We start from the raw sequence: 12,676 nt of genomic DNA, 5'->3' as shown, positions 1-12,676 counted from the left end.
GTTTCGCCACTGCCCTTTTGGTATTTTAGTGGGGTTCACCCACAGTTGGTTATTGTTGTTCTTTGTTTTTCCCCCTCCTAATGTCTTTCTGAACATTGATGAGTGTACTGTGGGGGGTGGGTGCGGGAAAGCTGGGAAAAATGATGCGAGGGTCCTTGGTGGAGCTGCTGTTCGTAGACATGGTGGGGAGGGGTACACACTGCTAGAATGACTGCGATAAAGATATGCACTTGGAATATCAGAGGCATGCACACACCTGCGCGTAGATTCCAAATATACTCCTACCTGAAAAGACAACAGGTGCACATTGCACTCCTGCAGGAAACACACTTATGTGGGGCAGAGGTGGCTGCGCTGCGGCGCAGATGGAGGGGACAACTGTATGCCACAAAGTACTCCTCGTTTGCGCTTGGGGCGCTACTGTGGGTAAGGCCGGGCACTCCCTTCACAATGTCAGATGTTCTCACGGACCCGGAGGGGAGGTATGTCCTGGTGAAGGGCCGCATGGACGGGCAACCAGTCGTCCTGGCGTCCATTTACTCTCCAAACACAGACCAAGGAGGCTTCCTGACATGCATTTCGGAGAAGCTGGCGCCCTGGCACGGCGTCCCCTGGATACTGGGGGGGGACTACAACACGGTGCTGGACCCTGTGATGGACCGCTCGTTCCCTCCCAGGCCGGACGCAACATCCTTGGGAGCCACGAGGGCACTCACACAGTGGGCGGCACAGTGGGACCTGAAGGATGCATGGCGCGTGCACAACCCCGACACCAGGATATACTCTTACTACTCAGGGGCGCACGCGTTACACGTCCGCCTCGACAGATACATGGTGTCAACGGAAATACTGCCACACATCACTGACTCTCAATACCTTGGCCCGACACACTCGGACCACAACCCGCACACGCTGCACATGGCTTGGGAACGCCCACACCCGCCCATCCCTACATGGCGATTACAACCGGCTTTTCTACTGGACGCCCCCTTTAGAGACTCCCTGCAGGCCTGCGTAGCACAATACTTCACAGACAACTCAGACACAGCGTCCTCCCCAAGAGTGGAATGGGACGCCTTCAAGGTGGTGATACCGGGACACTGTCTAGGCACACAGGGGAGTATGCAGAAGAAATTAGAGGCAGATTTACGCAGGGTGGAAGCGGACTTACTCGGCTGGGAACAGGAAGCAGTGGGTTGAACGGGAGACCGGCTGAAAGAGGCCCGAGCAGAACATGCAGCATTGCTGGAACGACTGAGGCACATTAATTTTGAGGCCCACTCGGCGCGAGTGCACCAGCACAGTGACAAACCCGGGAGACTACTGGCCTGGCTAGTCAGACAGGAGAACCGCACGGAGCCAGTGTCCGCCATTCGCACAGCTGAGGGAGAGATAGTGTACACACAAAGCAAGATACATCAAGCATTTGTGGGGCACTACCAGGCCCTATACAAATCACAACTGAGGGTCTCCTCGGCATCCATTGCGGATTACCTTTTAGACATTCAACTGCCTTCCCTCACGGACACGCAACAGGGGGATCTAGGAGCACCATTCACCCAGGAGGAAATGCGCGAGGCCATTTTCGCTCTGTCCAATGGCAAATCCCCTGGCCCGGATGGCCTACCTGCCGAATTCTTTAAGGCATGTTCAGAAACGCTGATCCCGGAGATGCTCAAGGTGTATAACACCGCAATCGAGGACTCGGCGCTCCCGGACTCGCTCAATGAAGCCAACCTGGTCTCACTATTGAAGCCAGGCAGGGATGGTACATTCATGGAGTCCTACAGGCCATTAGCCATCTTGAATACTGACTATAAAATCTTCACCTCCTTGTTGGCCCGACGCCTGGCCTTAGAGGTCCCGACCCTGGTACATGATGACCAGAATGGTTTCATGCCGGCAAGGAGCACTTCTCGTAACCTGCGCCGCCTCTTCCGAGTTCAGGAAGCAGCCACGCTGCACTGGCCGAGATCAGGGTGTCTAGTCTTAGACCTTGAGAAGGCTTTTGACTCCGTGGAGTGGCCCTATCTAGGGGCAGTGCTGGACAGATTCGGCGTAGGCGATGCCTTCGCGGACATGGTCGGATTACTTTACCGGAGGCCCAGCGTCCGTGTGAGGACGGGCAGGCTGCTCTCGGAGATGGTGCGGGTACGCAGAGGCACCCAACAGGGTTGCCCCCTGTCACCCTTCCTTTTCTCTCTGGCCATTGAGCCCCTGGCGGCTCTACTACGGGACAGGGGAGCGGAATGGGGGATCCCGCTGGCTGATGGAGTACACACAGTCTCGCTTTACGCGGACAACCTGCTGCTTTATGTGCGGGACCTTACCGCGGTACCCGCCGCGCTGTCGGACATTTTCCGGACCTTTGAGGAAGTGTCGGGTCTCAAGGTCAACTGGACCAAGTCCGGAGTATACTCGTTCAGCCCGGACCTGGGGGAGTGCGATGTGCACCTTGGAGGCACTCGGCTCGCATGGTACCCAACCACGTTCAAATACCTCGGGTTATACATCTACAGGGACGCGCAGAGCATGCTGGAGGGCAATCTGGTGCGCGCTATCTCCTTGTTGCGAGCCCAGATGGCCTTCTGGAAGACTTTGCCATTGAATGTGCCCAGCAGGATCGCACTATCCAAAATGATAGCTCTGCCCAGGCTACTATACCACTTTGCAAATATCCCACTGTATGTTCCCACAAGGATATTCCGCGACCTGGAATCAATGCTCCGCGGCCTGATCTGGAACGCAGGACGCCCCCGCGTGGCCCTGGCGAAGCTGTACTCCCCGACTGCGGAGGGAGGGCTGGCAGTCCCCAACATGGAGCTGTATTACCTGGCTGCGCAGCTACAATGGGTGACGTACTGGCTCAGCGGCTCACATATCGACGACACGGCAACCGCAGACTACCAGTGGACTCACCCACAGGTATGCGCCTTGTTTCACCCACTGACCAAGGGACCCCGCCCTCTACCCCTGCACGTGGCTGTGGCCCGTAAATGCTTCATCCGTAGCCTGAAACTGACGCAGAATGTCAGGCCGTATGCCCCTGCCCTCCCCCTGATGGGCACCCCCCGGAGGGGTGGGATGGTGACACCACGTAATCTGGAGCACTGGACTGAAGCTGGAGTGGAGACCATGGGCGACCTGTATGCTGACGGGGCCCTGCTCCCATTTGCGGAATTGTCGGAGGGCACGGGTCTGCCGGCGGGGCAATTCCTGCTCCACGCGTCTGTACTGCGGGCGTATACAGAGTCCTGGGGGGATATCCAGGATGAGCCACCGATTCATCACCTAATACAGTACCTACATGTTATGGGCAGAGGCTCACACATTATACACTGGCTGGCACAGGCACTCCTCATGCACACACAAAGACCCACACAACCGATCAGGGACAAATGGGCAGCCCACCGCGGGAGGGACTGGACGGATACGGAATGGAACCTGGTTCTGGCCAGCCCTGTGAACATCCCACGCAACTCCCGCTTCCGAACCATTCAGTTGTACATACTGCACCAGGCGTACTTATCACCAGACAGAATCAATAGATACTTCACGACCAACACCGCCGCCTGTCCCAGATGCGACCTGCTAGGCGCAGACATCTTACATATGCTCTGGCACTGCCCATCTCTGGCCACATACTGGGGGGAGGTGACATCTCTCCTGACACACAGCACAGGCCCGGGGTTACCTCACACATGGGAGGCATGTGTACTTGGGCTATACAAGAGGACTAAACTAAATAAAACGCAAGCTCGGTTCTGGGATCTGGGCCTCATCACAGCCAAATGACTGCTCACTAGGCACTGGAAGAGAAGGGAACCACCAACCCCCACACACTGGTATGCATCCTTCACTAACTGGGCTAGAGCAGAGGGCACAGGGCTACGCCGGGAGTAGATAGCGGGCTTGAGGCAGTTCCCGATCGCACAGCTCTGGGATGATATCCTGGGGTCCCTACAGGGGGAGGGCGCGGTCAGAGGACTCACATTGAGACCGCTAAGATGGGCGGGCACCGCAGGGGTGGCAGCTCAGTAGACAGGGCTGCAAATCACAACCCCCCGAGCGTGACACCGGCCCTCAGACGCGCAGGCTATTGACACAGCCAGCTACCCACACGAGGGCTCTCTAGCCTACGTCGACTCGAAACCTACCCCCAGCACCTCCCCTCTGACACCGCTCCCGCGAGTACACCCCCCCCCCACTCTTCACCCCTCACATATTCCCATGTTTACGGTTTCGGACTCCTGCTTTCCAGCTGTAGCCATAGCCCCCTTCCACGCCACATTAGAAGGATGCAACTGGCCACGTGTCGGGCCGCGAGACCAGGCGCGGGCAGCATCTTCCGAAACCGCAGCTAGGCTACACCATCCGTCTGCTAAGCGCACCACACACTAGGCCGACAACCAGTGAGGCCCTACTGCTCACTAAGGCTGTCCTACATCAGGTCTAAGGCAATCTGTGCACGCACACCACTAGCCCCCTACTCCACTGACACGCCCTCAGTGATCACTGCTCCGTTCAGTGGGTTTTTGTGCCATGCATGCCGGAAGGGCACGAGGCAGCGCAGCTACAAAAAAATGGGACACACCGATACGAACTGTTCTGTTTTGTTTGCAGAGTTAACAGTTTACTTATGGCAAGGGGCGACCTTTTGGTCCCCCCGAACGTATGGCGGAGTACCACGATCCCCCCGGGAAGCCATCTTGGGCGGGAGGCGAGTCTCGGCTGGTATGCCCAAAGCGGCGTAGCCGGGGCGCGCCTTTTCCCGCCCTAGAGTGGGTTGGCCTAGACACTGACGCGGCCGGCCACGCCCTTGGGGCGGGCAGGGGCGGGTTCACGCCCGCCCTGAAGACGGATAAAAGGAGCAACAAGCCAAGAAAGCATCCTCTTGTTCCTGTGCTCTGAAGCTGCACCTCCTCGCTGCACGTGAGCTCGAGACGGAACGAAGAGCCAATTTTGAGCGTTATAATCGTTCTTGTTTGTTTTCCAGATACTTTGTTGGAGAATGCCGAAGAAGGCGGGAAAGCGAATGACTACCGACCAGATGCTGCGCGTTCTCATGAAGGAGGTGACCGACCTAAAGAGGCGAATGGCGGACAAGGATGAGGAAGGGGGGCCGAAACGTCCTTTGGCGGGAGAAGCCCCGGGAGGAAAAGGCAAGAAGCCCAGGAGGGGAGCAGCTGGGGGAGGCATCCCGGATCCCAGTACACCGCTCGAAGCACCCACTCCCGTGCCGGAAGAAGGGCATCCGATTCCCGTTGTGGTCACCCCCGTGTCTGGGGAAGATATGCCGCCCGAGCTGGCAGCACAATTAGCAGCGTGGTTGGGGAAAGGTAGCGAGGACGCCACGGCTGTCGACGCGCAGGTGTTGATGAAGCAACTGCGTGAAACACGTGAAGCAGCGAGGGCATCCACGCCGGCTGCGCCAGTGGAGAATCCACAGGGGACCGTTTCAGTCGCAGGGACAGCGTCCGGTGCAGGTAAGCGGCCATTGCCGATTGCGAGGGATGAGTCGGCACCCTCTCGAAGGGAAAGGTTAGGTCAGCATGTCCCTCTAGCTATTAAAGAGAAGATTTGGGCAGGAGAGTATATAAACATCTTCTCGTTGCTTACTGATCATTATGAGATGGAGCATGTTAAGGGCCAGAAGGACCTCATGCAGCCGAGTGTTTGGCGCGCAAAGATGGCCGCCTTTAAGGTAAATGAAAACATTGGCAATTGGGGCAAAGCGTGGGGGGTTTTTACATCCATCTTGGGTGAACGTAGGCCCGAATTGCTACCCGAATTGCCGATTTATCAGTCACGGATCATGGGGTACTCCGTATCACACGAGGGTAATCATTGGTTTTGCTATGATAATATTTTCAGAAAATCAAAAGAACATGATAAAAGTTTAACTTGGGATTGTTATGATTCTGTGTCCTGGTCCAAAATGGAGGAGACTGGTATGTTGAAATTGCCATTGATAGGAAGTAATGTTGGCGAATCCTCCCGCCAATATGCGGGGACGCCCTTTTGATCAGGTACAAGTACCGACAATCACTCGAGGCCTGCCGGCAACGCAGGTAAAAGGGGGGTGTGTTGGAACTTTAACAGGGGTAAATGTACTAGGCCCCAGGGGTCATGCAAATTTAGACACGAATGTAGCGGGTGTGGGCAATCATCCCATCCTGAGTCCACGTGCAGAGCCAAAACGGGTGATAACGGGGGTAGAGGAGGCGCCAAACAGGTCTAATATTGTCCGAGGGGCGCCTTTACCTACCCCGATTGATACCCTGGCAATGATTCCCTGGCTCAGCGAATACCCGGATCGTACTTCCGCTGGGGTGTTGCGGAACGGGTTTTCATATGGTTTCCGCATCCCAGTGGGGGACTTTCAGGGTGTAGCTAAATGTAAAAACCAGATGTCGGTCTTACAGCATACGACCGTAGTGCAGGAAAAGATCCGGAAGGAGGTTACTCGAGGTCGAGTCGCTGGTCTGTTTAGTCTACCGCCAGTTGCTAACTTTGTTTGTTCCCCTTTAGGGGTGGTATCCAAGAAGGAACCGGGCGAGTTTCGGCTGATACATAATTTATCAGCCCCACGTGGTCTTTCCGTAAACGAGGCGATAGACCCGGAAGTGTGTTCGGTGCGGTACGCATCCTTCGATGAGGCCGTAGCCATTTTGAATCGCCTGGGGCCCGGTGCGCTGATGGCAAAATCTGATATCGAGTCAGCGTTCCGGTTGCTCCCGGTACATCCAGACGATCAGCGTCTCCTTGGTTTCATGTTTCAGGGGCATTATTACATGGATAAGTGTATGCCTATGGGGTGCTCTATATCTTGTGCTTATTTCGAGAAGTTCAGTAGTTTCTTACAATGGGTCTTCACAAAGAAGACGGGTTTTCAACATGTGATGCATTATCTCGATGACTTTTTGTTCCTGGGGGCAGCCGGGGATCCGGAATGTGGGCAGGCTTTGGCTGCATTTTGTGTCTTGATGAATCAGTTTGGCGTGCCATTGGCACCAGGTAAGACTGTGGGTCCCTCGACTTGCCTCGAGTTTCTGGGGATCGAGTTAGACTCCGGGGAAGGTTGTTTTCGTTTACCGGGTGACAAAGTATTAAGGTTCAGGGCATCCCTGCAAATGTGTATCAGAGAGTCCAAGGTTAAGCTGCATCAATTACAGCAGTTGGTGGGACAGTTGAATTTTGCCCTAAGAGTTATACCAATGGCCCGCCCCTTTTCCCGCTCGATAGCTCAAGCCATGGTCGGCCTGAAGGAGGGTCATCATCGCACAAGGCTCTCGGCTGAGGTTCGCCAGGACATGCGCATTTGGTTGGCATTTCTGGCGGATTTCAATGGTCGAGTTGTCTGGAACAAACCGGCTGTGTCCTCTGAGGAGCTAGGGCTGTGGACAGATTCGGCAGGGAGCGTAGGTTTCGGTGCCATTTTCGGCACTCGATGGTCTGCTCAAAAATGGCCGGCATGGTGGCATGACAGTGGACTGACAAGTAACATTGCTTTCCTGGAACTTTTCCCCATTCTGGTGGCCCTGAGGACGTGGCCGGAAGGGCTCAGAGATCACTCTGTGGTATTTTGGTCTGATAATATGACCGTGGTTGAGTGTATCAATAGCCAGGCAGCACGATGCAAATGGTTTTTGAGACTACTCAAGGAAATTGTATTACTGTGTATGCAATTGAATGTGCTATTTAAAGCAAGACATGTCCCAGGGGTGATGAACCAGGCGGCTGATGCCCTTTCTCGTTTTCGTATACAGGCCTTCTGGGGTTTTCTGCCCACAGCGGACCCGGAGCCGGCACCCTTTCCCGAAGCTCTCTGGTCTCTCGGTGCCCCGAACTTCGTAACCTCGTGGGAGAGAGTTTAGCACCCAGGACGAGGAAGGCATATGAAGGGGCGTTCCGTTCCTATTTGGCCTTTTTGGGGACTGTTAGAAGGGAGCTTTGGGGACAGGAGGAATGGGTAGTGGAATTTCTGATGTCTTTACATCGGGCGGGGAAATCGGTGGCTACGGCCCAGAGGCATCGGGCTGCCATTTCCTTTGTTGCTAGGGCTCATGGGATCCAGGACCCGACAGCGTCTTTCGTTGTACAACAAGCGCTACGGGGGTGGCAACGCCTTGAGGGTCGCAGAGTAGATGAGAGGCGCCCGATAGGTTTGGATAGGTTGGCCCTGTTATTATCCAGACTCCCTGCAACATGTTCATCTCAGTTTGAGACAGTGTTATTCCGAGCCGCTTTTACGCTGGCATTTCATGGTGCTATGCGGGTAAGCGAACTAGTGGCGAGGAACAAGCAGGATGTGACGGGAGGACTGTGCGAAGAGCACGTTCGGATCAGAGGGGAGACATTGACTGTCTCGCTTGTCAGGTCCAAGACCGATCAAAGTGGGAAGGGTGATTGCATAATCATACACAGGATTCCCGGGTCCTCCATGTGCCCGGTGAAGTGCTTAGAGGATTATTTAGCACGAAGGGTGGCATCATGGGGGGGGACCTTGTTGAGACACGCTGACGCCACCCCACTGACAAGGTTTCAGTTTCAGCGGGTGCTTGCGATGTCGATTACCGCTGCGGGCCTGAACCCGGGCGACTTTGGGACTCATTCCTTTCGGATAGGGGCTGCTACAGAGGCTACAGCCAGGGGTCTGAGTGTCGAACAAGTTAAACGTGTGGGGCGTTGGTCCTCCAGTTGTTATAAAAGGTATGTGCGGTTGCACATGTTGTGAAGCTGTAATGATGTACTCACGCTTCTTGTTTTTGTTTGGTTTTCAGTTGCGCAAGCCTACGAGGCGGGGCGGACAATGCAGCCGACCCAACACCGGGCCAGCGGTCAGACATCACCGGCTGTGAAAAAGGAGGTGTGGGTCGTGGGCCACTCATACGTGAGGCGTGCCGCGGACGTATTCAAGGCATGTGACATGATTCACGTGGCTGGGGAATACGGGTACAGTGTGTCCTTCTACGGAAAGGGCGGGCTCTGTATTGACCAGTTTCAATCTTTTTTCGAGGGTTTGCTAGGGCGGACGAGGTCACCGCCGTCTGTAGTCATAGTACATCTTGGGGGCAATGATTTGGTCACCACTGGTAGACGACTTCTCCTGGAGGCGATGCTTTCCACTGTAAGTTGGTTAGCGAGGAGAGTTCCAGGGTGCACAATTGCATGGTCCCATATGATCCCACGAAAAGTGTGGCGGGGGGCCTTTTCTGTTTCTGCTTTGAATCATTCTGTAAGAAAAATTAATAACAAAGTGAGTAGGTTGTTCCGTTCCGATACACTGCATTCTATTTCGCATGGTTGTATTAATGATGACGGTATGTATTTGAGGGATGGTGTTCATTTGTCTCGGGTGGGGAATGAGTTACTCATAGGAGACTTCATAGCTTGGCTGAAGACGTTAAAACATGACCTTTAGGTAGGAGTGTTGTGGGGGGTCCGGATAGCCGGTCAACTATCCGGCCTGTGGCGGGAAGGTCATGATCGGTGAGCACTAATTGGAAGATCCCTATGAGTGGGCGTCACCCATTACGGATGGGAGCGCTCGGGGGAGGTGGCCATTGGCCCCTCAACGGGGAGGCGGTCCCTTCTAAGGATGGGTCGCCGAGAGGAAAGGAAAGGCGGTCAAGGCCCCTTCCTGGGTAGGAGGGGTTACAGCCCCCTCCTGGGGAATTTCCCGGGGCCAGGACGTCTGCGACGGCAGATGTGGTAAGTTGTGTGGGGTTTGGGGGGGGTCTACGCTACCTTCTAGATACCTCACACGAGTCCTCGTACGACCTTTAAGTGGCATCGAGTTTTTGGGGGCCCCCGTCAAGTCAAGGGAAATTGGTAGTTGCACTTGAGGTACGCCTCTGTGCGGTCGCCCCTCACAAGTGAGGGGGATATTTCTGGGTTAGGGATCTTGACACCGGTTACGACCTTGCCGTTGGCCCTTAAACGTTAGGATGTACAATTTCAAAATTTCAAGTAAATGTTTTGTAGGATGTTAGTTCGGCTAGGAGAACCTTTGTATTAGAGAATATGTTAAGGTTAGCCAAACATCGCAATGTGGTAATGAAATTGTACATGATATGAAACTGTTGATTTAATGTTTTAATTTTGTTTCATATTTTTAATAAATACGGCCGGGAGGGTCACTCCCTCCCGTCTTCCAAAAACTTCAGAACTGTTTCCGGTTTCCCATCCTTGGGGATTGTGTTGAGAGGGGGTGGCGGGTATCTCAGCCATATAGGAAAAATGAAAAATAAGACGTCACTTACAGAAATAATTGTGTGCTGAACAAGTGTGATATGACCAAAGTACCTGAAGACTAGCTCACTGAAGACAAGTAAGGTGCAACGGAGCACCTTCCCCTTTAAACCCTTGCCCTCACGATCCATCGCCTTGTTGCAGCCGGCCCGCAGGGTTGTAGGCTTTGCTATATGTACTGCACCTTTGAACAATATTAAAACGTCTTAAAAAAAAAAATGAGTGAGTAGGATAACTTCATATGTGAATAGGTTGTGTTTTGGTGTGTAATGTCGATATAGGTGTATAAGTATTTTTGATAGTGTTCTATTGATCATTGACAGCATGTATGAGTGAATCTACAGGTAAGTGATTAGATGTGTGTATACATCTAGGAATCAATGAGTGGGTTTTTAGATACTCGTATTGCTGTGTCAATGGATTCAAATATGATACTCTGTATTTTACAAAGAGTGATGAAAGATTTTACTAGTGTATGAAAAGGTGTATGTGATTGTCACGTGGATGATGTCATCAGTGATGTCATCATTGATGTCATTTGAGATGTCATCAGTGATGTCACTGACCATGTCATGAATGATGTAATATGTGATGACATCATCAGCAGTGGATTGCGGGTGCGCGAAATATAGTTAGTACAACTAACTATATAGGAGCAATTTCAATGGTTTTTTAAATGCTAATTCCTAACTATATAAGGCCTGAAACATATGGTTTTTTCAGTGAATTTCAAAGGTTTTTTAAATGCTAACTCCTGACTACAAATGACCTGAAACCTATGTTTTTTTAAGTGAATTTGCAAGGTTTTTTAAATGCTAATTCCTAACTATAATACTATATAAGGCCTGAAACCTATGGTTTTTTAAGTGATTTTGCAAGGTTTTTTAAATGCTAATTCCTAACTATATCAGGCGTGAAACCTATACATTTTTTCAATAAATTTCAAAGGTTTTGTAAATGTTAATTCTATTAGCGGATAACGTTTATATATGTTATTATCCTTCTGGGACCACCTGAGCAGCCATCTTGTTTCTCAGAAGAAGTGAGGCACAAGAGAGCACAAAACAAGAGTGGAAAATGCAAAAAGGGGGCAGGGTAATAATATGGATATTTGGAGGTAAGTAAATAATGTAATTAATAAAACGAATTTCGTAGCGTGCCCTGCATCGCAAAATACGATGCAGCGCGTGCTACGAAATTCGTTTTATTAATTAAATTTTTTTCTTACCTCCAAATATCCATATGCCAGTTTTAATAATTAATTATAAATAAACAGCTTACCCTGGAAATCAATGGCAAATTACTGACCTGGAAACAATCTGGCTTACTCAATGACAACGAATACCTCTATTTGTAAGTCTTCAGGCCATCCTACTCGTGCCTGTATACCTTGCCCAAGGTCCACAAACACCTCCCTTTTCCTCCAGGGTGGCCCATTGTTTCAGGTATGGGAGGACCCATTGAGAGGTTGGCGGAATATGTAGACCTCTTTCTGGGTCCGCTCGTACGCAACTTACCATCCTACATACAGGACACAAAACATATTCTCATCACACTGGCAGACCTACAATGGCAACCGGGTACCATTCTAGCAACCATGAATGTAGTTTCACTCTACACCAGTATAAACCCTACATTGGGTATTTAAGCTGTCAACAAACTCTTTTACAACAGACCCGCCTCCTTGTGGCAACACACTAAGATGCTAACATCCATGATGGAACTGATCTTAAACAATAATTTCTTCATTTTCGACAACATCTGGTACCGACAAAAGAGGGGAGTGGCAATGGGGTCGAAATTTTTGCCCTCTTTTGCCAATCTCCTCATGGGCGCCTTAGAGACAGACTTCATTTGGGGACCCAAGGGGGCACAGTATATCGACTCCATAATTTTCTGGGGTCGGTATATTGATGACTGTATTCTGCTCTGGTCAGGCACTGAAGAACTCCTACAGGACTTCTTCAAACACTTTAATACCAACTCCTGGGAAATTAGTTTCACAATGGAACACAGCACCTCACACATCGAGTTCTGAGATGTACAACTATATGTTGCACAAGACACACTGCACAGCAAACTGTTCAGGAAAACAACTGCCTGTAACACAGTTCTACATGCCTCAAGCTCACATCCACCACACCAGATTCGTTCGATACCTTATGGGGAATTCCTGAGGGCAAGACAGAACTGTAGTGAAGAGGAGGAATTTAACAGATGTTTGGGTAACATGAAAGACAGGTTTTCAAAAAGAGGTTATTCACAGGTCACACTGAAGAAGGCACACAAAAGACTAAAAAAGTTTAAACGAGCAGATACATTGAAATCCAATGAGACGAACCAAAACAACCGGCAATTGCATACGACTTTAATTCCATGCATCACGCGATTCGAAAAAGTCTTAACAAACACTGGAACATCT

Source organism: Lissotriton vulgaris, chromosome 6, assembly GCF_964263255.1.
Source record: "Lissotriton vulgaris chromosome 6, aLisVul1.2, whole genome shotgun sequence".
Classification (NCBI taxonomy): domain Eukaryota; kingdom Metazoa; phylum Chordata; class Amphibia; order Caudata; family Salamandridae; genus Lissotriton; species Lissotriton vulgaris.
The sequence above is the reverse complement of the archived record's forward strand: the minus strand, read 5'-3'. Positions refer to the sequence as shown.